We start from the raw sequence: 23,665 nt of genomic DNA, 5'->3' as shown, positions 1-23,665 counted from the left end.
TGTAGGGAAGAACCATAATTAGCCCAATCTTTTCTCACTTGGAGGGGGGGGGGTCGAGAGGAACACTCCAATCACAAGAAGTACACTTAAGACACAAGTCCAAATCACATATTTACTAAATTCGCAAGCACACAAGATCCACAAAGGTACAAGAACAACAAACGAAAAGTAGCGCAAGGTAGCGTTCATCCCAAATCATAAAGAGAAGGAGGGGTCTTGCAATCCTATGATCGAGGTTCTTCTCCACAAGAGGGAGGTCTTGATATTCCCTAAGGAATAGTGTAGGTAGGAGCAATGCGCTTCTAGTTCATCATCTATGCTTTCTCGTAACCCTAGGGCGGAGTAGGAGACGCGTATTTATAGTCTAGGGGGTAAGGAGGGGTACACGGACCAAAACCCTAGAAAATGCATGCAGGCAGTACCGGATGTCATGTAGTCGCTGGATGTCCAGTGGATGCCAAAAGTCCGTAAATATTCCCTTCTTTTGCTTCTGGGAAGGCGATGCTGGATTTTCCCTTCCGTCTAGCGTTTCCAAACACCCAAGAGTAACAATACCCTCACTAGAATATAAGGGGGATCAGATTTCTTTTGGTGAAAGTGTAGATCTAGGTCTCCAACCTCAATCCCTAGAAAATCAATAAGTATGGTTGGCTAGGGAAGGAGATCGGACAAGATTGAGCTTGGGGTAAGAGAGAGAGAGAGAGAGAGAGAGAGAGAGAGAGATAGGAGTGGGAGGAGGAAGAACCCCCTTGTCCCTCCTCAAATCCAACCGTTGGACATGAAAAAGCGCTTGGTACAACCGCACTAGGAAGCAGAACCAGGCTATGGCGACCCGAGCGGTACAACCGCCCTGGCCACCAGTAGTACAGGTTATCTCTACTACTTAAAAAGAAGGTAAGGTTCCCATTTTACTTCTCCTTCGTCCAACTTTTCTTACACATGCTCCACCCTCTTCCCTTCTTCTATTTGGTTTTTTCCTCCCATTTTTTATTTTTCTCCCATCGACCTTCCCCAAAATGAAGTCAGTTGTTCTTGTTCCACATTTTATTTGTTTACCAAAATATAAACATATTTTTTTATAAGTTCTCACAAAACAAGTTCTTAAAAATAAGATGACAGGTATGGCGGTTGCATACAAAAATTTGCTTAGATTTTAGCTGTTAGAATTGAGGTTCTCTCATCGAAAGAGAAAGAAATGATAGCGTTGAAAATGTTGTCCTTGGATCTTCTTCCTTTCAGAGGTCACATATATGAACTTTGTCTAGTCTCACAGAGAAAAATAACTTTGACTTTGTCTCTTATCGCGAATTATCGGTTTGTTGGCCACTCCCCAGCAGTTCAGCCTACACAATGCACTGCCGGTCAGTTTTGACTTGTTTAAAAAAAACGTCGGTTGACCTTTTAGCGTCCTTGGCAATTGCCTGCTAAACAAAAGGCAACTATCTTGTTGTACACCATTTGGCCTCTACTCGGCGACGACCGCCGCAAGTGCGTCCGGGAACACAACCTAGATCATCCCTACACTATTGGGCGGTTGCTTGCTGGCATGGGTAGCGAGATTTTTAACTTTCATTCAAAAGGCTGCTTCTATTGATAACTTTCATACGTACAAAAAGGAAACCGCTTCCTACTGCTAACTTCAAGCAAATCACTAATTTCCAGCTTGCCAGGAAACAAAAGTCATCAACAAAAAGTCAGCAAAAAAGGGAAGGAATCCAATTTAGTTATAGTTGCCCAATTGCGACAAACATTTCTACAATCCTACCCGCAGGGCGGTTTTACATCCAAGCCAACAAAGGCCCAATTGCTACCAAACATTTCTACAATCCTACCCACAGTGCGGTTTTACATCCAAGCCAACAAAGACAAGGAATCAAATTTAGTTATAACTGCCAGGTTGCTACCAAAATTTCTACAATCCTATTCGTAGTGCGGTTTTACATCCAAACCAACAAAGGCAAGGAATCAAATTTGGTTGGTAATAGTTGCCCAATTGCTACCAAAATTTCTACAATCCTACTGGCAGTGCGGTTTTACATCCAAAGGCACAGGAGAACCATTTGACAAAATACTGGTCACTTCTACCCAAGACACATGAGAAACATTCGCCAGACGGACTCTTTCAGCACTAGTGTTTTCCAGCGCAGCTCCTTCAGTCATCGTAACAATTAACATCGTCAGGAGATATTGGCGTCATCCTGTAATTAAGCAACAAAGAGCATTTATAAATAATATATAAAAAGTACAAATGATGGTATACAACAGAATTAGGTGTATTAAAGGTGTCAAGGCGTAGTTTCTAAACGAACAAGTTCAGAGAGAATAGCACCCGTGCATGGGAGGGAGCTGACACAACAAATTATGGGAAGGAGAAAAACAATGTTCATGCTCCTGCCATGAGCAAAGTCCACTATTTGTACCCTCAGCTAATAATTGGAACATAACAAAAAGATGGATTACAACAAACAAGGAAAAGCTGAAACTGCCATTGCCCTCTGCATAGTACTGACTTAAAGAGGAGAGCATGCGCATAAAAAAAAGTAGATTAACAATTCATACAGACAAGCTCGTAGCAGCAGCAGGCAGCAGCAATCTAGTAGATGACTAATCAACCAACAAGATTTGGTATTTCACAATCAGGGAAAAGAGCATGCTTCAGAATTCTGACAGCAGTTTACTCTCAAATTACGTATGTACATTAACTGGTGGAGAAACTAGACAAAATCTAGTGTCCAAACAACTAGCTGAAACAGTAGACATTGGACAACTTACTGACTAACTAAACAATCAGTGCGTCATACTGACTCCAGAAATTGCATATAAAATCTACGCTATCTCTCCTCATGTTTGAGCAGTGTGTCCATACATGGTTTATAACGGAATTAGGTGTAGTTTACTCTGAGCGAACAAGTTCAGAGAGAGAAACACCCGTGAATGGGAGCTGACACAACAAGCAAAGTGCACTATTTGTATGCTACAGCATTCTGCATATGCCCAGCTAATAATTGGGACATTACAAAAAGATTGATTACAACAAACAAGGAGAAGTTGAAAGTTTCTTTAAGTTTGAACCATTACTCAACTTTGGAAAGTTTGCCCAGCTAATAATTGGGACTTTCTTTAAGTTTGAACCATTACTCAACTTTAAACATGCTTCAGAAATCTGACCACAGTTACAGTATCTGCTCGCAAATTTACCCTCTCCCCAATTACATTTGTACATAAACTAGTGGATAAAGTATACAAAATCCAGTGTCCATCATCAGCTGAAACCCTCAACTAAAAATGGGCATAACTATCAATGTAAACAGTAGGCTTTGGACTAAACAATCCAGTCATACTGACTCAGAAATGGCATATAAATTATCCACTATCTCTACCAATGTTTGAGCAGTGTGTCTATATACATGTTATATAATGGAAATAGATGTGCTTATAATCTAATTAAATGTGTAGTTTACCAGAGAACAAGTTCAGAAAATAACACAAGAAATAAAAATACTTACACAGGGAAAATTTTGTTGTAGCCTGCATTACGCATCAGCGCCTTCCGAACAAGGACGCAGCTGTACTTGACAATGAATAGCGATTCTCCAACCAAGGCTTCAAGACTCAAATCATTATTTGGTCCTCTAAAGTTGAGTAATGGTTCAAACTTAAAGAAAGTTTTGGCCTCTTCGTCAAAGGCCAGGAGCAAGTCCGGAAATCTGGTAGGATCATGTAGTAGGCACTTGGCAGATAACGCCATCTTTCTTTCAAGGAATGCTAGCCACAAGTATACTCCAAGTCGAGACGAATTACCATAACTCTGTATTAGATCTCCCATTAGCTCAGTGAGACGAACGGCATAATCCTGTTCGTTCTGAATTCCTTTCAAAAAGACCCATGGCGAACCAAAACCTGGAGGCTTCAGAAAATATAAAGTACATCGTGTCTTTTAACACCTGAGCCACTGGATCATTACGGCAAGGCCGAAAGTGCCGAAAGTGATTACAGAACTTTGCAATTACACCCTTATAAATTTGAATTTTTGCACTGTTGTTCAAAGAGAAAAAAAGAATAAGTTTCAAACAAATACAACAAAAAGGCAGGGAAAAACCCAGCACAGAACACTTAACAAAAAAACAGCTAACAATGTTCCTATAGGGCAGTAAAAGGATGTGGCGCATGCTGTTTTAACATGGGGTGCACAAATAAAACATAAGTGATAAATCCTGAAGTATATCAACATTTATATATTTCTCATTTTGACAACGATGGTGCAAGTGCAGAGCCCAGGTAGTGTAGCATTGAATAACTCTGTCGGTCCCCGCCCACAAGCCAACCAGCAGAAACGTTTCAGCCTGGTCACATCCATTTAGGAGCAGCAAATTTTGTTGTGAATGCTTACAGAACATCAAGTCCCTCAGCATCTTTTAAATGCAGCAGAACATTCTTTATTCATTATTGATCCCTCAGCTCCTATCTGACTCATCCTGCTTCCCCAATTCTTGCGACTTTGTTCATGTGCATAGCTAGAACTCATCCATGAGGAATAGTTCAGACTCCATTTTTATGTTCATGATTCAGGTTCATTTATGAAGGGGATTAACACACTCGAGTAAAGCAGGAAAAACACAAAAATAGAACACATCCAAACATGGAGCCATACAAATCTCCATTGGTGCTGGATCTATACTAGATATAATATGCAACACATGTAGTCTCACAAAATACTTATCATTATTTCATACAATATTATGATAGTGCTAAGCATGAGGGAAATGGCCAAATTGTTTCCCCGAATGATTGTGTATATGTTATCTATAAATTCTAATTAGCATTTCCCTAAGCATTCACATTTGTATGAATGGTACCCCAACGTAAGGATCCAGACACAAAAAATTAATTGACAAACAATGGGCATTCCAACAAAACTTCCATATTAGAGGCAGAATTACTTACAAGCTGTTATAGGCTAAAGACAGACCAGATTCTCCCTGTTATTGAAAAGCCTCAGTGGAAAGATCGACACCTTTTCAAAAGAATACCAAACCTTTTTTAAGGGATCTTCAGTGCGCTTGATACAACGGAAACCGCAGCAGTACATACTGTCCAAACGCATCGGGAACTGAAACACCTCATCAGCATCCACCATAACCTCAATGATAAAGAAATATAAAGTCTGCATCAAGATGACAAGATAAAGCAATAAGTTGTTTGATGTCAAAAAACTAAAGTTAACTACTCCCTCCTTTCCGGTTTATAGGGTTCATCTCCATTTTTTCGTTTTTCCAATTTAAAGGGCTCATCTCCATCTCCTATTGAGATTCCAAGGTGCATTAAATCTTTGCATGTAATAATTAAAAAGGAACTCCCCAATGTATGTAACTTTCCTACTCATCTACTTCCTCCATTCCTAAATATTTGTCTTTCTAGAGATTTCAACAAGTGACCACATACGAAGCAAAATGAGTGAATCTACACTTTGAAATATGTCTACATACATCCGTATGTTGTAACCATTTGAAATGTCTAGAAAGACAAATATTTGGGAACGGAGGGAGTAGTGGTCAAGCATGCATGCACTGCAATTAATCCAAATTAATGCATCATTTTAATTTGGGTAGTTTTGTAGAGTACGAGATACATTCCTCCACTCACCAAGTGCCTTGGTTGATGAGATTAGATTTAAGCCTTATAAACCGGACAAGAGAGAGTACTATCAAAGTAGATTTACACATGAATAAGCAGCCAAATACATAACAGAGACAACAATGATTGTACTCCCTCCGTTCATAAATACAAGACAATTTAGATATTCTACTATAGACGACATACAAAGCAAAAAGAGTGAATCTACACTCTAAAATACGTCTATACACGTTTGTCTGTAGTCCATAATGGAATCTCTAAAAGGTATTGTATTTAGGAACAGAGGGAGTATAAATTAGGCCACCAACTAAAATACGAGAGGCAATAACCAATGGGAAAAAAGATCAAGATACCTGCTTGTCATAAGGTATAGCTATTGGAACCTCATCTAGAATCTCAGATTTCAAAGTTGCCGAAATTCCTCCACGAGGCTTCGGAAAACACACTTTCTCTGGTACCAGGGCAGCGTTATATCTGACAAACAAATTGTGGATGTCTTTGTACATGCGCAAAAGTTGAACTGCAGTAGGCGTGGAGGTGATTTGTATAATTTCAAGATCCTATTGAAGATTAAACAAAAATATGCCAGTTAGATAAACAAGAGGACTCTAAAGACTGAAAACTAAGAAAACATCTTGCAAGAGATTAAATACTTTAAAGGAGCGCTGGGGGGGGGGCCTCTTTCTTGCAATGGAGGCCACTGCCTTTGCGTGTGCCTTGTCGAAAACATCTTGCTTCACCTTCGACATCTAGAAGAAAGAAAAATTAATGAGATTGATGAAGGAGCAGTAGCAAAACCCACTACTAAAGGTGAAACATCGCTCAAATTAGTTCTATGGAAGCATTACTAGCTTGTGTAACATGCAAGACAAGAGGCTAAACAGGCACCAAAATCAACAATTCTAGCACTAACGCTTCACCTCCTGCTGGCATACACATAACCAAATAACCATGCAAGCATAGAGGGTTCTACAGATTCCAATCACCAAAATGGAAGAACATAGTTAGATGTAGAGGAAGTAGGAACAACACCTTTACAACAGGACCCAGACTCAATTCAGCCTCTGCAGCAAGAACAGGTAGGATTTGTGCCTTATAGGAAGGTGCAGACGCCTTTGTCACTCTCGTCCAGGCAGCACGCCTGCAGCGATCCAAATCCTGACAGATGAACAGAGAGAGTAAGGGCCACATCCAAGGGATTTTTAAAGTACAAACAAGATGAACTAACTGATCAAAGGAAACCACGATGGTTCAGAAACGCAGCAAGAAGGGCACCTTAAAATCAGATGGAACAGTTCAGACACACAACCAAGGATTTGGACGCCTTTCACGCTCTCGTCCTGGCAGCAAGCCTCCAGCGATCCAAATCCTGACAGATGAACAGAGAGAGTAAGGGCTACATCCAAGGGATTTTTAAAGTACTAGATGAACTGATCAAAGGAAACCATGAAGGTTCAGCAATGCAGCAAGAAGAGCACCTAGAAATCAAAGGGAACAGTTCAGACACACAACCAGGGGTTTGACGGCTTTGTCGAGCACGTCCCGGCCGCAAGCCTCCAGCGATTCAAATCCTGACAGATGAACAGATATTGTGACGGACATCCAAGGGGTTTTGTAAGTACAAGTTAGATGAAGTGATCAAAGGAAACCACAAAGGTTCAGAAACGCATCAAGAAGGGCACCTTGAAATCAAAGGGAACTGATCAGACACGGGTTTGGACGCCTTTCACGCTCTCGTCCCAGCCACACGCCTCCAGGTCAGGGCTGGTCCAATATATTTTTGGGTCCGGGGCGATGTAAAATAATTATTTTTCATATTAAACTTTTATACTTATTTTAAACTAAGTGTATCATATTACAATTGTAATTAATGTTTTTTATTACTTAGCCACATAAAATGTTTTCAAATAACATTTATACTATTATTTGGTATGCATCTGTAATGTATATAATTGAAAATTTTAATTTTACAAAATGAAAAATTTATGATGTACCAAAACTTTTCTTTATTGTTAAGACAATCTTTCATATTTATTTTTTTAATATTGCATAAACGGTGTAGTGTATACACATTTGCATATATATGCGTGTGTTCATATATCTTTTCATGTTATATTGAATATTATGATAGAGATTTATAAATTATAGACATACCAACAAATATTTTTATAGCAATTTCTAGTGTATATTAGGTGGTCATATTCATGGAAACTTCTAGGACATAGAAAATGTGGCCTGCATGATAGGTTCAGTAATTCGAAGAACCAAAAATGTTGTTGATTATACTTTTATGCATGATTCGATTACCTAATGTGCTCGTCCAGATTCACTTGGTTTAGTTTGGTGCAAATGAGATGCCTAGACGTTTATCAAATTAAAAATTGTGCATTGGTTTAAACATTGAAATCGATATATCATAATTTTCATTATGATACTAAGACATGCATTGTAAAAGAGAGACTAATGTATTTGAACTCAACTCCGCAATCGGATTGGTTTGCCTAAGCGTGGTATAACTTATCAGTATGTAGTGTGAACTTATGCTTATGCTAATTGAGGCTCTATTTTATCCATTGAATAATATTCCAGATGTAATGTATACTCTTTTTTTGGAGAGATCTCGCAAGCTTTATTGATTCAGAGACATGTTCATAGGTACAATAGTTGGGTTATGAGGATTGCCCAACCACACATCTCTACCTATGCCTAGATTATATGCATACTTTGCGAGATTGTGAGCCTCCAAATTGAAGTTTCTACGCTCAAAAATAAACTTGCAAGAAGAAAAATCAGAACTACGAGCTACTATTTCATGTGTGATTGCTGCGTTCGGTCCACTTGTTCCCCAGTTGATGTCATTAACTACTCCTTTGCAATCGGAAGCCAGAACCACATCATGAACATCCAGATCTTCTGCCAAAGCTAGTCCCTCTCTGCAAGAAAAGGTTTCTAAGACCGTTGGATCAATGACACCTTCGTAGAACACTGCCGAAGACCCCAGGTAGTTGCCATTCTCATCTCGACATAGTGCAGCCACAGCTTCGCCCTTCTGCTCCGAGCTACTGCTCCATCAACGTTCACTTTGACAGTGTCGGTTTCCGAAGCGAGCCAGCGTTGAGTCCTGGCCGCCCGTGCTGACATGCTCACCGTCATGTTCACCTTAGGGATATGTTGCAAGTCCGCAAGGAAGTTGTTCACAAAAGAAATAGTTTGGTGCGGCGCTTGAAAGATTGCCTCGTACACAGCTTTTCGCCGAGCATATCAAATCGCTCAAAGTGTGACAACCATTGTTGTAAATTTGGAGTGATCCATCCTGCTGTATAATTCAAACAGCCATCTCTTTGCACTTGGTTCTTCTAGTTCTGCCATCGCTAGCAGCACATCTGCATCCGATAGTGCCCACACACACCTCGACATCGTACAGGAGATCAAAGCGTGCCGCCACGAGTCTTGGCATCCACACAAAGGACATGTGCCCTGGGTTGCCATATTCCTGTGGTGTAACACATCCGTGGTATGCAGCGAATGCCGTGCCAAACGCCAGACGAATAGTTTGATCTTCGAGAGTATAGGTATATTCCGAAGTGCTGACCAGGCTTTTCCTTTCTCCTGGCCTGCAGATGATCCCGATCTGCCCTCTAGCCACTCCTCTCGCTGCAGTTTTGTGCTTACCAAAAATCTTACTAGTGTAAGTTTTAGTTGGGCCCCTCCCCTCTTGGGGCCCGGGGCGGTCGCCCCTTTTGCCCGGCCTATGGGCCGGCCTTGCTCCACGTTTCCAAATCCTGTTAGATGAAGAGCAAGAATGAGGGCCATCTGAGGGATTTTTGAAGTAAAGTTAGATGAAGAGATTAACGGAAGCCACGAAGGTTCAGAAACGCAGCAAGAAGGGCACCTTGAAATCGAAGGGAATAATTCAGACACGCATCCAAGGGTTTGGACGCCTTTCACGCTCTGTCCCCGTCGGCGGTCTGGATTTATGACGACACAGGGTGAGGGTAAAGCCCTAGCATGCAGCGGTAACCAGGTGAAACATGCGCTGAATCTATGCATAGCCGCAGAAAACCAATCCAAGAGAGACCATTTGCTCGCATATAATCATCATCCCATGGTTGTCTTGTCTCCTTGGTTTGATGCTGCAATGCAAAAGATGGACTAATAATCTTACAACCGGCCTGGTTTCTTTCATCAGAAGGACGATGGAGACTTTGCTTACCAGCTGATATCCATCCAGTTTTCGTTTTCTTTTCTGGCAGTGCGCGGCGTGCAGAGGATGGGAGTGAGCAGCCGCCGAGGCCTCTCAGCCGCGGGTTAGGCTGAGAGGCGTGCGTGATGATTATAAAAGAAGGGAAGGAGGAGCCGCCGCTTTTATCTCCACCCACCGCAAAAGCGTTTGTTTGTTTGTTTGCCTTGCCTTTTCCCCACGCCTCGGTCGGTTTGACTCCCTCTCGTGCAGGCGTTAACCAGGGAAGCTATACTTGCGGCTAGCCTTGAGACTCCGTCAATTACTACTAGTATTACTATTTTTATTAGTAGAGAAGAGAATATATAAAAAATGCAATAATAACGATCACCTAGTTTTTGGCAGCATATTAATATTGCACGTATACAACACATATGGAACGATTTTTTTTAAGGGAACATATGGAACGATTTAACACCGGGAGAGCTTTGCTTTGCCTTCAAAAAAAAAAGTTGAAGAGCTAACAACCGGTTAGATTCATCTTGCCGTACGCGCGTCTTTGTTTAGATCGAAATGGACGAAAAATTGGCCCAACGTGCGTCCACTTACATACCGGACATGCGCGATACTCATCCTTGACCTCCCTTGGCCCGCCTTTCCCCCAAAAAAAAAACTCTCGGCCGCTCGTCATGGAAAACGTGCCGATCCCCGACACCGCCGTCAACAAGCCTCATGCCGTTCGCGAAAAGGCCCAACAAGAAGGAACGTATTATGGGTTGGCCAAAGGAAGGTGCAGGCCGACAAGCTGGAAGCCGCGGCTGTCACCGCATGTCACCATTGTTGAGGAAATCGTTAACTGGTAGCTGCTCGGTTGTCTGACGAGTAGGGGATTAATAGGCTAATCGGCAAGTTAATCGGCCATTTAATCAATTAACGGACGATTTATCAGTTTATCCGCTACTCGGTGACCCTACGAGTAGGGATTAATCGGCAAGTTAACTGGTTAATCGGACGAATTCTTGAACAAGGCATGTCGCCCTCGCCCTCGCCGCACAACAAGAGGCTGCCATAGTGGAGAACAACGCCCTCGTCGCTACGGCCACGAAGCACGCCCTGCCCTACCTAGGGTTTGACAACCCCAGCTAGCACAGGTTCGTCGGTCATTTTTCCACCGCGGTGGGCATGGGCGGTCTCTTTTCCCTTATTTTAAGGAGAATCATGAGCAAGTGCATATGCTGCCCAGAGTATACAACAAGCAAATCGACCATAGGCATAGGCAGGTGAATGATCCACAAACTGATCATGTGATCAACACGATAAGGCCATTAGATAAAAAAAACATTCAGCTTTTTTTTATCATGTAATCAACCTATATATACATTCATCTCTACTTCTATAAAAAGCCGACTTGGTGATGATGGTGTGCCTACCATCCTTCATTTGCAACCGTTCGATTTACATCCAACGCATCTGAAACAAATTATGTTAGTTTTGCAAAAAGACCCCCACACTCCACTCCTTTTTTGTAGATAACCTCCTACCTCTCAGCTCATCTAGCCATCTCAGGACAAAATAAGGATCTAGCTAGAGAGGTTGCTGCTCTTGGCGTTGTCTGCTCCCAACGCCTCTCGTGCCTTCTCTCTTAGGCCGCATTGCCGACCACCACCACGACCCCCTCCTCCTCGCCATCTCCTCTGCCGCCTTCCAATTCATCCCGAGTTACATTCATGGCGGTTTAGAAAAAAATCGATACTCGGAAAATATTTTTTAAAGATCATTTTTGCAAAGCACTCTTCATGAAGTTTTGGATGTAGGTTGAACACTTGAACGCTTTTATTTGTAAAATATTTTTTTATCTATTTTCCCAACATTTACTATTCACCTGGATGTTTGTGAGCTCTAGAGAAGAATGAATATCCGAAGAAACCTATCAATATTTGTTAAATTTGAGATGACCTGGATCAATGCATTTCAGTGTTACGTGCAATGCACAGGCATCTTACTAGTTGGCTGTTCATTTAGGAGGTGTTCGTTTCATCAGAATTCCGTCCGTCACCTGTTTACAGTGTAAGCGGATACTGTTACAGACATTTGGTGATCATTCCTCTTAATCAGATCCAGGACGGCTATCGATCGATACCGCCTACAACCCACCGGTAAAGGTTTCCTTACCACCTGAGCCCCGAGCCCTCCTCCTCCCTAGCGACTCCCTCGTCCCTCCTCTCCTCGATCTTTTTGCACCATCTGCTCCCTTCAAGTCCAACGCTGCCGCCTCCCCTCGGTCCTCTCCTCCTCGTTCAGCCGCCGGGATCGACCTCGCACATCAGCCGCCGGGAACGACCTCGCCACATCAGTCGCCAGGAACAACGCCGCCGACGACGAGGGTGGACGATTGAAGCCGACGAGGGTGGATGGTTGAAGCTGCCGACGAGGAGCAGCAAGGCCCATCTCCGGATCAATCTCTTCATCCTCCATCAACCTCCTCCTGCAGATCCATTTCCTTTACACAGCACAACCAAACAAAACATGGTTTATCCCGTGCGGAGCTGTTACAGGGCGTAATCTGTTTCCCATTACGTTTACATTACCAGTCACAGAAACAAACACCTCCTTAGTTTTATCGACATGTCCATAACAAGATGTACAACTACTCTCCAAAAACACCCCAGGAACAATCTAACAAATGAAAAAATGACGATGGCCTTCAAGAACCCTTGCTAGAAATTTCAAAGCATAACGCGTTGCATTTATTGTGCATTGCACATGAAATTAAAAAGCGACATGCCATTCATTATAACAACCCCGCCATTCATCATCAGATGTACAATTAAGCCATAGTTAATCACTTGACAACAATCTATCCACGCTATCCACTTCACTTACAAGACTAAAGTCCATAGAGTTTGGATCTACTTAGGAAGAGCTTTGCTTGTGCAGCCAACAAGATTTGTGGTGCGCAGACAGATACAAGGATCATGTCCCTTGCTCCTGGGCCAAAAAGATACAGCAAAACAGCAAGATACAGCGACGGCTCGTCAAATCAAGTCTGCCAGCCTTCTCTTCTCTTTTCTTCTCTTCTCTAGTGCAAGTTGCAGAGTACAACAATAAGGTCTGCTGGATGCTCCCTCCCTCCCACATGGATATTTCTCAAGGAAATGCGGCTGGGCCCCATGGAAGAGCCCCTCCGATGGAGTGGCACCTGCAAAGTTTTCACCCCCCAGTACATTATCAGGAGTGAATCCAAAGGTAACTACACTTGCTTGACATGGATCATTTGCTGCTCAAGGATCAATACATAGGATAGGATGGTGGTACTTACAAGGTTCAAGTGCTTCCAGTATCTCCATAGTGTGGGTGTCAGGTTCACTCTCTGCAAAACAAACAACCTCAGATCATTCAGCGCAACTGCCATGGTACACAGACTCGCTGGGATTATTAGGTTCCCAGGAGTCACGGACAAATATCACGAGTTTAGCAACACAGTGACAATGAGAATGACTTGACCGCGGTGACAGATCCTACCTAACAAACACAATGACAATGAGAATGACTTGACTGCACTCGCCCAATCTCATTCATCTTACAGACGTAATTACTTGCCGTGTCATGATTAGTTGCCGGGATGGCAACAGTGATTACCGCTCGCAGCTTCCAAGTTGAGTCAAAATTGGCCTGGCTGCAGGACATCGTCCTGTAGGATGACCATGGTCTTGTGTACCGTAACCTTGGCTTTGTTGGCTTCTCGTACTCAATGCTCGCTGCTCGCAAAACAGGAAGAGAACATTTAGTCTGATCTGATTGTGCTATTCATAGATAGTTTATAAAGCATTTGGCTACATTGCGGAAAAAAAACATCATGGTCTTACACTAATTTATGTCTTTCTCTCCCATGTTGAAGCTACCGCAGAATGACCATCGATCACGTCGTCGTCCTTGTTACCAGGTGGAGCTTTCAAGACACTCAGGGCAATCCTCTGCAGCTTCACCTCCACACCATTCTTTAGATCCTGCTTTTTCAATAATATCTCAGGAATTAGAACAAAGATACCATATGAGCATGTTGTTTTCTACTAATGCTTTCATATGCATCTTCAACTTTCAAGCTAATAATACTAGTCTGAAACTTGGGTAGTTGGGTGGATAGAATTGCTTGACTAGCTACCTTCTGAAAAGAAAAGTCAGACATATCTTTATTCTTTTCACTCTCATTGCAATTGTCAAGATTGAGAGCCAGCAACCAACTAAGTATCAGAGTTTCAAGTGGCATGCCCAAATAATGTACTCTAAGGCCCTGTACAATGCTGGAGCCTCCACCGGTGCTTCAGGAATAAAAAACGGTTTCTTTGCTCCCGTACGCTTGGCTAGGTGCCTCAGAAAGGCAACAGAAGCCAAAGTTTGCTTCCGGTGCTAACAGGTGCTTCTGCCTGCCGGTAGTAATCTTGCGTGTACTAATCCATCCTAAGCACTTATACGGAGGCACTGCCCATTTTAGGTATCAATTCTTCTTTCCAGGAAGCAAAGCCTATTCTCTCTCCTTGAGCACCTTGCATAAGCATTCCTCGTTGTACAAGGCCTAACGAAGACTGACCAGCCAGTGCCAGCCTCCAAGGCCAACAGCCTTCTTGACAATACCATGTAGGCTGACCAGCAACGACTTTGTTCAGTTCTTACCGTTAACAACAACCTTGCTGTGCCTGGGAAGCACCGTGAGCTCCTCGCCAGCGCTCTCATACCGAGGCAGAGACAACATCCGAGGAGAGCAGACCTGATGTCTCCCTGGTGAAAGGCGCGGCACCAAATTCAGTCAATACACACATAGCCAGCTCAGCACAAGGAATATGGTATGGTTTAACTCTCAACAACAAAACAGTAAATAGCGCCATGAACCCAAAAGTTCCCAAAACCAGCTCAAGATTTTTACAGTAGAGTGCATCAATGTCAAGATTTATAGCAGTGTAAGAATTGGAGGATTTACAGCAGAGTAGATGAATCTCAAGATTTGTGGCAAGAGTGCCAGAATCAAGCATCTAGTATCTGCAGGATTGGTGAAAACTGAAAAGTTGATGCAGCTGCCTAAATCCAAGCTATACCAAGTTACCAGCAAGAATCACTTTATAACTTTTCAACACTAAGGTAATTCATAGTCTCATCATGAAATAGAGGAATTTGATGCACGTCACAAAATCTATCCTTTACTCCTAACGCACATTTCGCAATCTTTTGAGCCAAGAAATCAGGCCCAAAAAAGCGATTGAGACGATGTGACGCATCCACGCAATTTGATCCAGATCAGAGCAAACACAAAAAAACACCTAATCTGATGAGGTTTCAAACTGATTGACAGCTCCAGGCCACTACCATGATGGCGATGAACCGACAAAGGCACTCCAGGATCCACCACGAGCAAGCCAGCTGCAAGAATTGTCTGTTACTTACTGGGGTAGCAATACTAAAAGCGACGTGTGTAAATGAATACTACTACACTAGCTGAGTAGCAAGCATGTGAAGGAAGCAGTAAATCCAGATCGAATTGAATTCCCAAAGTTGTTGCGCAGTAATTATGGATCCCGAATCTAAGATTATCTGGAAGGATTTACAGTGAATGTAAGCTTTTGCAAGTTGATGATTTTTCACCTAGTAAATTCGCATTTAAAGCGGGTGATGGCACACTGCATAGTGAGGCTACAGTGTCATCTTGTAGTACTAATGCATCCCCTGAAATTGGAATCTGCTTGTGAATTTTCCAGTTCCTAATGCAATTCCCAGTTGACATGCTTTCAGGATCTAACATGTCATTAATATAGGAGCTTGAATTTGCTGGAAAGGTAAAGATTGATATGGGTGCGGATCAAATCAAAATACATAAATTCCGAAATGGTTGGATTCCAGATCGGATAGCTTCAAGACCAAAAATAAAGTGTTTCAGACTGAATCACAAATATAACTACAAACTGTTCCAATTATTAAAATAAATTGGCTCTAAGGCGGCAACTATAAATTTTTCCGCCATTGAGTTTTCCAATTTCAAACCAGCTAAAATAAAAATCATAGTAGGGCCAAGTGGTGCGATAACTTGGTGACTGAATCACAACCACAGTTTCCTACAAGAGCTACTAGTGTGTGAATTAAGTTGTCAAAGGTGACACTGGTTTTGCTGAAGGAGATATTTTTCTGCATCTAGTTTAGTCCGAAGAGCATTTTCTGTACCAAGTTTTGTTTAGAAACTAGGCTACAGCAGAGGCGATAACTTGAAAAAAAAAACTCACAGTCGAGAGGGATTGACCTTCTATGGCGAGCCGTTTTGGGCAACCTCATAGTAGAGGTTGAGGTCGGACTCGACATTTCCTCAGTTTGGGCGCACGTCTACGTCGTCGATGTCATCCATGGAAGTGGAAGGCGTCTGCTGCTCTAAATAGAAAAATAATCATCTCATAAAACTAATGTTCGATATCAAATCACTAATACATCATGATTGTCCTATACAACGTCAATCAATCATGTTAATAAAGAGATCAATTCCTCTAGAGACAAAGCTTTGACAAGGACCAAACAATCTCTATTCTACCCATTATCATCAATTTTAGGTAATGACAATGAGCTGGTTCAAGTACAAATACAAGGCCCGGATATGTGTAGAAACCGATGCAAGTGTGAAGAAACTGTGCTAGAGCAGAGCAGCGACAACTTTGAAAATATTTGTTTAGATGCACACATATTGTTTCTTTACTTAAAGCAGAACAGATGCAGAGTGAGGGCCCCTGAAAATTCTGATGCAAACTGAACAAGGAGGAACAGAGCCAGCACTTGTTATTCACATAGAAGGTACTGATGGAATCCCTTCCCCTGGCAAGAGGAGAGGGGGAGAGGAGCTGGACGAACTCAACATGCCTGTTTTCTAGCCAATGCCTAACAGCACCGCCACCACCACATGGCAGCAGGGCCAACTGAAGACGCCAACACGGCTATGTTTTTAAGGTGATGCTTCGCTTTAAGGCGCTGGGGGACGCCTAAAGCGGACATATTTGCAAAGCGCTGGGGGGGGGGGGGGGGGGGGGGGGGGGGGGGGGGGCCTCGACGCCTAGGCGTCGCCTTACAGACGCCTTAAAAACAACACGCATTTCCATCAACAACTGCTAGATGGTTGACTCAAGCATGTTCTACAAACTAAAGTAACGTCATAACTGTCCACCAGCTTCCAACGGTAAGTATGTGTCAAACTTGAGATTAGGACGAGTGAACACTGACAATTCCATCTATCCGACTATCCGACGCAAATAACAGAATTTCATACACAAGCACAAACCTGGGAGTCCAGTCTAGTGCCATCAACCAAGAAACCTAGGACGGACCTCAACATAGCAGTTTGGTTCACAATGAACCAGCAATCAATTGGGGAAAAAACCTCACAGACGAGAGGGGCAGAACCACGACCTTGTGTGTGGATAGTCGATGTCAGGATGTCGGCTTGGACATGGGTTCCCAATCATCCTCGTCCATGGAGCCGGGCGCCTGCTGCACCAAATCGAGCATGCAAATAAATATCAGTTTATTCCAAGAGCAGCCATCCTTCAACGCGCTATTAGATAGAATTAAGGACGAGGCCTGCTCTTGGGCTGCAGCCAGGGCACCTGGCCTCCGCCTTGTGCTGCCACAAACATGGGACGTGCATTAAACCGGATGTAACCTACGATTGTAACTGAACTTCTCGCTTTTCAATGAAATGAAACGCAAAGGTCTATTGCGTTTTCTCGGAAAAAAAATCCAAGGCCAGCCATACTATCAAGTGGAAAAAAGAAAGAGAAAATCACATTAAGATGCTAGGTAATTAACTTGTCAAGAACATCGGTATTTTATCTAGCTAGAACAGATCCAGAGGAAACTTCAGTGGTTTAACAACTAGCTAACAGGCAACCACTAGAGCATCATTTACCAAGCCAAGTGAGTCCAGCAAAACGACGCAAGTAGCCATTAGCAGAAAAGTGAGTCTTTCACTAGCTAACATCAATCGTTGGAAGTTGGCACATCATTTGCCTTGTATGCGGAGTCTAGGTAAAGGTAATCGGCTTGGGCTTGGGGTCCCGGTCGTCGTCCTCCTCCATGAAGTCGAGCGCCTGCTGCGCCAAATTGAGCAGGAAAATAAATAATTCTGTCAATGACAGCTATGCATTGTTCAATGTGCACTACCTAGAAATATTATCCACTAGAGATATGTGCAGGACACAGATGCCTGGTCAGCCATGCAAACAAAGCAATTCACGAATCAACATACGACACCTCCCTACAAATAACCTTTTTCTCATGTCAGATATGTATCCTATTTGTAATCAGTCATTTTTAAATAAACTGTAAAAGGTGGTGGATTTTGTATGGCTCAATGGATTGAAGGCAGATAACCAACAAGATATACATGTGAAGTATCCCCAGAAATCAATGGAAAGTTGATCTCCCATCAGGTACATCCTACTCGAAATCAGTCATATTTACAGAAGGTTGCGGCTTTTTGATAGTTCAATGAATGCATTCAAGGTAGATCAGTAAAAGGACATATATGTGGCATATCCCCAAGAATCAATGGAAATCAGTTTTTCCGTACAAACAAGGCCAATCTAATTTAATAACACATTCCTATTACTACAACAAAAGTGTGCTATTAATATCAGATTAATAAAGTTTTATTGAATGAAGCATTCCCACGTATTTCCAGCAGCTAGAACTTTCCCGCATAATTCTGGTAGCGTTAGCTTTTCCTCAGATTTCCAGTTGTGATAGCTTACTGCATTTTTCAATGTTCATTAAATGTTGAGCAGATTATAATAGAGAAAACAAACGCGGGAAGGCTCTTTCAAAACGAACAGAGGAGAGGACAGATAAGTCACCTTGGAAATGAAGAGATGGGGGTAATGTTGAGCAGATCGAATCAGAGCAGGTTCTCCTTGGCCTAGCTCCCAAACAGCACAGAACAATCACTCGATTCCGTGGAAGAAGGAATAATCCCTTTATGCGTCTCGGAGGGCAACAGGCCCACTTGTTGATGGGCATCCCAAACTGCACACAAGCAACACACGCATCAAATGCGGATCGAGATAAAGAAAAGAAGCCAGAATATTCATTAGCAAGGCCTCCGCTGATGCTCATGTTTAAATCAGAAAGAAAGAGAGAAATGAAATTGCCTAGAAGAAACTACATTGGACTAGTAAAGTATCAGGCATGCATATGTATACTTATAAAGACCCAACTAGCAGTTTCATGCATATTGTTATCGACTAGACATGTTTATTAGAAGGAGTTTCCACAAGTCAACCAACCAGATGAAAAATTCCACATGGGTGACCAATATGAAGATACCAAAAAAACACAAAGTCATCAATGAACAAGTTCATACTTTTAGGACGCAAGAACTTGTCCACCAGAAACCATCTTTTCATAGAAAATTGCAGCAACAGTGTAGTATATATTTTGGCTCCAGACAACAGACCATGACTCCAATTTCAGCGATTCAAGTACCTCTTCTCTACAAACATAACAGCCAGCACATGCTTTATATTTCTCAAGCATATAATTCATAGGACGTGAAAAGACATTTGCAAAACTGCAACTCCTACTAGAACACCACCACTGGCTGTGTTGTGCTAGCTACCACAAGACTTGCACTTCAAGTGCTGCTGCTACGACTAGTGCGCCACAAAGCAGCAGCAAGAAAATTAGAATTTGGGCTGCTATTTAGTCATTGCAGGTGCACCACAATAATCCCTAGAAATCACCATGACACAATGGCTAGCACAAATTTACCATGTCTCGATTGCCATGGACACATAACATGAAAGAGTGATAGAGATAGAGGAACCAGCAGCGCCGTCCGAGTGAGCGGCCCGTTGGAGCATGTAGAGCTTCTTGACCGGCCAAAGTTGTGCCCAGCAACAGCGCCGCTAGCAAGGGAGTCGCTCGCTAGTGGTGTTGGGTGTCCCACTGAGAGCAACAACAACCTGCGTGAAGAAACCAACCATTAGAACTAGAAGCGTCATTGTATATTTGGAATTTCATCATTCTGGAAACAAATCCACATGACACTGGTGCTAATCCTTGATCGTGAACTGAGAAGATAAAAATGAGAGTTTGTCAATATTAACGGAAAATACATTATCTTTTCGATTAATTCAAACCATAAACTGACTAACTAATGTAGTATATCATGTTTTAATGTGTTGAGAAGTGAAAATACAACTAATAATCAGATTCCAAATCATCTCTAGAGATTATGCCAGGTGTAAGGTGAAAAGGAACATGCACAAATCAAAACCTTAAGCAAACATATTATCTCCAGGATTGTTCCCTAATCATTTTAAGCTAATTGCATACTGTAGTGAAACTGAGAAAAACATTACAAGTAGAGTTAAATTTGTTCTTCCACCTCCGTACCCAAGAGACTTAAACAGATCGGCCCCAGGTGATGAGCACTAGTGGGGCACGTAAGCGTCAGACCAAACACAAAACACGAGCAATGCGCATAGGCATCAAAACAGGGGCGACCATCAATAAATCAAGAGCTTATACAACATATAGACAGACAGATAAGCTCATAACTTAACATGCATAAGTAGCATAGCTAACAGATACTAGAGAAGTAAAATAACCATCATAATTCCACCACAGATTAATAGAGTCTTCAGATTCCAGGTTATCTGTAGCGATTAATATGGATGCTGTAAGGTGCCAAGAGACACCCTCATATCAAAACCATAAGCAAACCAATTATCTCTAGGATTATTATGTAATCAACCAACACTAATTGCATAGTGTCATGAGACGATTACGTGACATAGAGAGCTAATTCTAGTTACCTCTCTTCCCAGGAAATCTAGCACAAACAAATTGGCCCCAGGTGATGAACACTGGCGGTGCAAAGAAGCAGCATCAAACTAAAGAGATAGGATAGAGAAGGGAGGGTGCTTGTAAGGGAGGGACCTTGATGTGGACTACCTGACGGAGCAGAAGGTGCTGAAGCAGCAGGTGTACTGCTCTGAGAGGGAACCCGTCCGCTAGTACTGAAACAACCAATTGATCATCAAGGAAAAATTCTTTCAATAGTAAACGAAGCTTGCCACACAACTAAGGAGGACTTGATTTGGTCGCCATCCACCCATACATACACAAATGAGAATGAGGAAATTTTCACATGACAGCACACATGGCTGGCTAGCTCATTGAACATCATACAACACTACTGTATACTAGAAGAACAAAGAAGGCATTATTAATTTGGCGGGTGAGTGGTGAGGAAGCAGCCACCATACAATCATTACGATTTATTCAAACCATAAACTAACTAACTAATGTTGTATGTCGTGTTTTGATTTATACATAATCCATCATGCAATACTACTTGGTACTACTAAATTAGGGACTGAATTCAGGAAGCCAAATTACATATCAAAATTGACCAAAACCGTGGCAAGTATTGTTGAGGAGGAAAGCAGAGGGCGTCATTAGATAGGCTCATAGTAACCAGAGGAGAGGAGCTCACCTTGGTTGTTTTAGCTAATGCCAAACAGCTCCGCTGCAGCACGTCAGCAGGGCCAACAGAAGACGCCACCGAGGCCGGCGATGAAGCCCTAGCATCTGTCGGTGGCACGATGAACCCCTTCTCCTCTGCTGTACCCAATCCTACACAAACATGAATATCACAAATGACAAATCTTGAGCTCAAATTAAAAAAAATCAACCTTAAACACCAAGCAATTGTTAAATGTTGATGCTGACATGTAATAACTATATTGATAATACATGGTTGTCGACGAAATGAATATACTAACCACTGTTTTTCCTGAAGAATGACAATGAGAAACGTCTATTATCCAAACTCTATTGTCTCAATGCCAATCAGCAACTTCTACCGAAGCCACTGACATGTATGACACCATCGACTTCTCTATTGATGTTAAAATTTCAATGGAGAGCATCGCAGATTTGAATTCCAGAATTAGAGGGTGTTTCTTAAGCTTCTTACATGTTTAATTTAATGTGTTTTATTCCAGGAATAGCTCTATATCCCCAATCATATAACTTATCTAACTTAACTATAAAGCTAATTAAGCCCAAATAGTAGCAAAACCCTAAGTAACACTAGATCTTCCATGGGTGGATGGCCACGAAACAGAGCATGGTCGATGGGCACATGCGCAGAGCAGAGAAAGGAAAGGAGCCGGAGTACCTCACCATGGCGATTTTGTAGCCGATGCTGAATGGCACCACCTCCGTCGCACGACAGCCGCGCACCATGCCTGGCACTGGCACGATGAAATGTAGCCCTTGTCCTCTGCTGTACCGAGTCCATGCTGCTGCTGCAGCACAAACAGGATAAGTGAAATAGCAGAAAGACAATCATGAGCTGAAATCCGAGAAAAAAGAAAGAAAAGGTCATGGGAGCGGAGGGGCAGCACCTGTCCATCACGCCAAGCGAATCGAATGGAATACATGGCGTCTAAGCAAGGCCCAATCCCATGGAAGTTGACAGCAAGGTCCTGTTATGATACAATGAAAACAATGAGAGATTGCATTTGTGGAATTCATCAACTAAAGTATACTGTAGTGAGACAATTACGTGACATGCAGAGATAAAATCATTCTCATTACCTCTCTGCCCAGAAAATTTAGTATAAACAGATTGGACCCAGGTGATGAAAAATAGCTGTGCAAATAAGCAGCATCAAACTAAAGAGATATGATAGGGAAGGGAGGATGCTCATGAGGGAGGCACCTTGATGTGGACTACTTGACATAGCAAAAGAAGGTGCTGGAGCAGCGGGTGTACTGCTTTGAGAGGGAACACATCCGCTAGTGCTCCCCCGGTGTCTGCCACAGCAAGATTAATCACCTGCAGGGGTAGAGAGGAGCTCCAAGTTGACCCTTGTGGTTGGCAAGCCCCTGCAAAAAGGTTTCTTTCAGTTACAACCAATCGATCATCAAGGGAGAAAGCTTTCACAAGTAAACGAAGCTTGGTAGGAAACCAAGGAGTACTTGATTTGGTCTGCATCCATCCATACGTACATGAGTGAAAATGAGAAAATTTACACATGAAAGCACGCATGGCTGGCTCATTGAACACCATACAACACTAGCGAATACTAGAAGAACAAATAAGGCATTAATTAATTTGGCAGATGAGTGGTGAGGAGGCAGCCACCATACAATCGTTAATTTGTTCAAACTGTAAACTAACTAACAAATGTAGTGTGTCCTGTTTTGATTTATACACCATCCATCATTCAGTACGACTTGGTACCACTAAATTAGGGACTGAATTGAGGAAGCCAAATTGCATACCAAAAAAGACCAAAACCATAGCAAGTATTGTTGAGCAGGAAGGCAAAGGGCATATTAGACAGGCTCGGCGTAAACGGAGGAGAGGAGCTCACCTTGGCTGTTTTGTAGCCGATTCCAAACAGCACCACTGCCGCATGGCAGCAGGGCCAACGGAAGACGCCACCGAGGCCAGAGACGATGCCCTAGCATCTGTCAGTGGCACGATGAACCCCTTCTCTGCTGTGCCAAATCCTGCACAAACATGAATAGCACAAATGACAAATCTTGAGCTCAAATCCAAAAAAGAAGAAATCAACCTTAAACAGCAAGCAATCATTAAATTTTGATGCTGACATCTATCTATATTGGTAATAGATGAATATACTAACCACTGTTTTCCTGAAGAATGACAATGAGAAAGGCATATATATTATCCAAACTCTGTGTTGTCTACTACAATGGCAATCAGCAACGTCTACCGAAGCCCTCACATGCATGACACCATTTCCCTCATTTCCGTCCTATTTCGGTCCTTTAGGTCAAGTTCATAAA

General features: G+C 42.4%; 2 long non-coding RNA genes across 14 annotated transcripts; both read right to left on the bottom strand.

The window, feature by feature from the left end:
• Window positions 1-1,735: 1,735 nt before the first annotated feature.
• On the bottom strand, window positions 1,736-7,677 carry LOC125534605. Its single transcript, XR_007294518.1, has 9 exons — window positions 7,317-7,677; window positions 7,113-7,205; window positions 6,910-7,003; window positions 6,667-6,792; window positions 6,288-6,383; window positions 5,988-6,194; window positions 4,945-5,164; window positions 3,507-4,035; window positions 1,736-2,198 (listed from the first exon to the last, which is right to left on the bottom strand). It is a non-coding gene; the product is annotated as an uncharacterized LOC125534605 (long non-coding RNA).
• A 4,906-nt stretch (window positions 7,678-12,583) lies between these two features.
• LOC125540445 lies at window positions 12,584-23,365 on the bottom strand. 13 transcript variants are annotated; one of them, XR_007297303.1, is made up of 18 exons: window positions 23,227-23,365; window positions 22,569-22,735; window positions 22,445-22,448; window positions 22,252-22,332; window positions 22,028-22,152; window positions 21,336-21,475; window positions 20,792-20,856; window positions 19,197-19,797; window positions 18,691-18,859; window positions 17,745-17,925; window positions 17,246-17,326; window positions 16,098-16,214; window positions 15,173-15,226; window positions 14,486-14,590; window positions 13,681-13,821; window positions 13,337-13,572; window positions 13,134-13,184; window positions 12,584-13,013 (listed from the first exon to the last, which is right to left on the bottom strand). It is a non-coding gene; the product is annotated as an uncharacterized LOC125540445 (long non-coding RNA). The 13 variants fall into 13 exon arrangements; XR_007297301.1 differs by lacking the exon at window positions 22,445-22,448 and having other exon boundaries at window positions 19,197-19,325; window positions 19,604-19,797; XR_007297297.1 differs by lacking the exon at window positions 22,445-22,448 and having other exon boundaries at window positions 22,023-22,152.
• Window positions 23,366-23,665: the final 300 nt, after the last annotated feature.

The sequence above is a fragment of the Triticum urartu genome, chromosome 2 (genome assembly GCF_003073215.2).
Source record: "Triticum urartu cultivar G1812 chromosome 2, Tu2.1, whole genome shotgun sequence".
In the NCBI taxonomy this organism is placed as follows: domain Eukaryota; kingdom Viridiplantae; phylum Streptophyta; class Magnoliopsida; order Poales; family Poaceae; genus Triticum; species Triticum urartu.
The sequence above is the reverse complement of the archived record's forward strand: the minus strand, read 5'-3'. Positions and strand labels throughout refer to the sequence as shown.